The 4,496-nt window shown below is 40.5% G+C and overlaps 1 non-coding gene across 1 annotated transcript; it reads right to left on the reverse strand.

Annotated features, from left to right (window-relative positions):
* Positions 1-3,444: 3,444 nt before the first annotated feature.
* Positions 3,445-3,549, reverse strand: LOC138088847 (U6 spliceosomal RNA). The gene has a single exon (XR_011145754.1). It is a non-coding gene; the product is annotated as a U6 spliceosomal RNA (small nuclear RNA).
* Positions 3,550-4,496: the final 947 nt, after the last annotated feature.

The raw sequence follows: 4,496 nt of genomic DNA on the forward strand, positions 1-4,496 counted from the left end.
TCTCCAAAAGCATTACTTTCTTGGTAAGCTAACTTTACATTACTATAAGTAGATATTTATGGTACTTGTGAATAAACAACAGTCTTTGTAGGTACACATTACCAGGTATTACACAAAGCCAGGTCTTCAAAAATGAAGAAGAGAAATCAAATGAATTATCAAAGAAATTGCTGTTATCCGCTTTTCAGTGGGTTCATTTTTTTACCCACAAGAAATATTCCTCAGTAAAGACCTTTCATTTGATTAAAAACAGACTCTAATAAATGTGGGTTAGGATCACAATGATAACCTATATTGAAGAACATGAATAAAAAGTGCTCTTGAAAAGAAAGGCTCACATGTGTTCACATTTGATACTGGGAAATAATCGTATGCTGTTGGGGAGTGATTACTACCAGCTGTAAGCAAGCACACCACACAATAATATCTCATCCATACAACCACTTGGAAAATGTCTTTCCTGCTCTCTCTCTCTCCTTCTCCCAAGAGTTTCATAAAATATGACCAAACCTTTCCCCTCTTACTGAACATTGACCTTTCTCAAATCTCTATTTATGAAAAGAGAAAGACTTTGAATCTTGAAGAACACGAAGAAGAAACATGAAATTTGCATGTTCTTCCCAAGAATAAGATGGGCAAGACCATGTCACTTTATCCTTTCTCCATATACTGTTATGACACATTTTCTATTGTTTCCAGTGGCACCAGCAAGTTTTTAATCTGAATGACCGAGAAAAGTCACTAAAATACAAGAAAACAGTTCTGAGAAAAAAAGAGTTCGGATCTCACTAATGCATCATTTATCTATAGACTCTTATCTTTGGAAATAATTTGAAACGCCATCCTGACTATGCTTGAATTTCAGGGTGGCATATACCGAATGACTCCTTCACCATAAATCACCTTCAGAAAGCCTTCTACCTTGACCCGTCTTACTTTATCTGAGCTCATCAGGGTTCTGGAGAGAGATTTCTAGAGCATTAGGAAAGAATAGAGGGGAGAGGGTGGAGAAAATTTGAGAATTTCTTGATTAATAAAACACGTCTGGGTTGCAATTTTTCTGTTTTAAATGTTAATATCCCAATAATATTTTTGTTTCAAGAAAATGTTCCCAATTTAAACAAGTGAAAAAAAAGACAAAGGGATATCATTGCCTTAATCTTTTTAACAGCAAAGTTAAGAGAAAGAAGATAGGAGATACTATTGGAGTGGACATTAGGACTTTTTTTAAAATCTGATACAACTAAATGTAAATTAATCAAGGGAATAGAATTTGGCCAAAGCGCTTATTGTGTTCTAAAGTATGGCAAGCAGAGCCGAGTAATTATGGAACATTTTGTCTTTTGAAAGAAGGCAGAGCTACATATAATCAGTTAACCAACCAAGGAGAAGGTGTTCTCTTCGAGTAGATATCACTTCTCTCTACCACTCAGGTATGGACTGATGCCCACATGAGTAAAAGGTCCCTTTGCACCATATATCTTAGCACTCCACACGCTGCATTTTAGGGGCTTCCCTGGTGCTCCAGTGGTTAAGATTTTTACATTCTAATGCAGGGGGAGCAGGTTCAGTCCCTTGTTGGGGAGCTATGATCCCATGTGCCTCACGGCCAAAACACCATAATGTAAACAACAGCAGCAATGTTGTAACAAATTCAGTAATAATTTTTTTTAAAATTAAATTTTAATTGACTGCCCTCCCCCACTATATGCCTACCTCAATAAGAAACTCTGTGACAAGTTATGTTAGCCTATCTTATTAAAATCATAGACTAGAGCAAAATATATACAGTTTATCTTAAGTAATAAACATTTGTTGAATGAAAAAGGGAAGAAACGCTATCCTATGAAGAGGGAAAAATAGACTCACACAATCAAAAGCACGGAGTCCTTCTGGTTGAGGCTGAGATCTGAAGACATATAAATTCATCCCCTGTTCATAATGGTCTGCCCAGTCTCATGGCAACTATCAGTATGTGCACACATACTCAGTCATGTTCGACTCTTTGTGATCCCATGGACTGTAACCGCTAGGCTCCTCTGTCCTTGGGATTCTCCAGGAAAGAATGGGTTGCTATTTCCTCAATCTAGTAATAAAAGAACAATTGTTCTGGGCCAGATGTATTACATATATTATCTCTGTAGCAACAATGACTTTAGAGAGGTTAAGTATTACTATCCTTACTTTAGGAATAAAAGAATTATACTTAGATATACTCCTGCTCTTAAACAGTCATTTTCAATTTTAAGCTCATTCACACACAGATCTTAAGCTGATGCTCTTACATTACACCACCCTGCCCTGTGTTTCCTTCACGCTTAGCAGTGAAAAGGTTGATGAAAGCTGCTTTCATCTTACCTGTACATGGACCTGTACAGTGCCACATTCGTGCTACATGATGACAAAATATGGCAAAGGATGACAGATCCAGTGGTAGAAGCAGAAGTGATCAGAGAGTAGGTGACGGGGAGATTGCCCAAGACTGTGGAAGGAGAGATGGCAGAACAAACTATGAGCAGCAGCACTCTAAGCCTGGTCTCCTGCTGAGGCTTAGATAAGGTGACTTAATCTCAGAGAGGGATTTGAAATTAAAGATGCTTACTCCTTGGAAGAAAAGTTATGACCAACCTAGATAGAATATTGAAAAGCACAGACATTACCTTGCGAACAAAGGTCCATCTAGACAAGGCTATGGTTTTTCCAGTGGTCATGTATGGATGTGAGAGTTGGACTGTGGAGAAAGCGGAGCGCCGAAGAATTGATGCTTTTGAACTGTGGTGTTGGAGAAGACTCTTGAGAGTCCCTTGGACTGCAAGGAGATCCAACCAGTCCATTCTAAAGGAGATCAGCCCTGGGAGTTCTTTGGAAGGAATGATGCTGAAGCTGAAACTCCAGTATTTTGGCCACCTCATGCAAAGAGTTGACTCATTAGAAAAAACCCTGATTCTGGGAGGGATTGGGGGCAGGAGGAGAAGGGGACGACAGAGGATGAGATGGCTGGGTGGCATCACTGACTCGATGGACATGAGTCTGAGTGAACTCTGGGAGTTGGTGATGGACAGGGAGGCCTGGCGTGCTGCAATTCATGGGGTCGCAAGGAGTTGGACACGACTGAGCGACTGAATTGAACTGAACTGAACTGAACTGAAAACACTGGACCTTCAAGCAAAGTAAAAAATGTAATGCCTCAAAGTGCAGAGGGAACCCAGGTGATTTCTGACTCCAAGTCACCTCAAAGACTACTGTGAAGAGCCCACAAGTGATGATGCACGTGGGCAGGAAAGGAGGCCCCTTCTGGAATATTCTGCTATGTATCAGACCATATGAGGTTTTGCACAACCCTTCAGGAAAAGATGAGGAGGAATCTCCAATAAAGACAGAAACTGAACTTCAAGGCATATCAACAAAATGAGAGCTCAGATTAAAGTTTAGTTAGATAAGTGTTCTTTTTTTTTTAACATGGAATGAATGTGTGCCATCCTTGCTCAGGGTCCATGCTAATCTTCTTCGTATTGTTCCAGCTTTAGCATATGTGCAGCTGAAGTAAACATTTGATATGTCTTTAAACAATATACCATGTCATTTGTCACATTCCTGAGACTGCTGGGAAAAATTCATACCTGTATATTTTGATGAAGCCATTTATCATTTTGATCATATTGTCCCTAAGCTTTTCCTATGTGGAAAACAACAATAACAACAATTTTAGTTCCTTAGTTTCTTCCCATGGGAAAAAATAAACACCTATTAAACATATTCATTTTCCACTATTAAGATATTGTTTTGTCCAGTGGCTACCAGGCCTGACTAGCATTCACTATTACCTGCAGTGAATAATTTTTAAGTGTATAGTCCTGTGTTCTATCCTTGCTGCTGCTAAGTCTCTTCAGTCGTGTCCGACTCTGTGCGACCCCATAGACGGCAGCCCACCAGGCTCCTGTCCCTGGGATTCTCCAGGCAAGAATACTGGAGGGGGTTGCCATTTCCTTCTCCAGTGCATGAAAGTAAAAAGTGAAAGTGAAGTCGTTCAGTCGTGTCTGACTCTTCACAACCCCATGGACTGCAGCCTACCAGGCTCCTCCGTCCATGGGATTTTCCAGGCAAGTGTACTGGAGTGGGTCACTAGTGCCTTCCTTAGGAATCCCAATTCATTGATTTTTTTCAAACCCCAAAATAATGGTAAAGCGAAGAACACTTAAATCTATAATGCAATCTGGCTGAAAAATGGGAGCTCCTGGAATTCTGATTCCATTGTTCACCAGTTGTTCTTAGTCACTTCAGTTGTGTCCAAGTTTTTGCCACCCTATGGACGGTAGCCTGCCAGGCTCCTCTGTCTATAGGATTTTTCAGGCAAGAACACTGGAATGGGTTGCCATGCCCTCCTCCAGGGGATCTTCCTGACCCCAGGATCGGGTCTAGGTCTTCTTCATTGCACGTAGATTCTTTACCTCTGAGCCACCGAGGAAGCCCTGTTCATTGACTAAAGCGATACAATC

This window comes from Capricornis sumatraensis, chromosome 11 (genome assembly GCF_032405125.1).
Source record: "Capricornis sumatraensis isolate serow.1 chromosome 11, serow.2, whole genome shotgun sequence".
Lineage (NCBI taxonomy): Eukaryota > Metazoa > Chordata > Mammalia > Artiodactyla > Bovidae > Capricornis > Capricornis sumatraensis.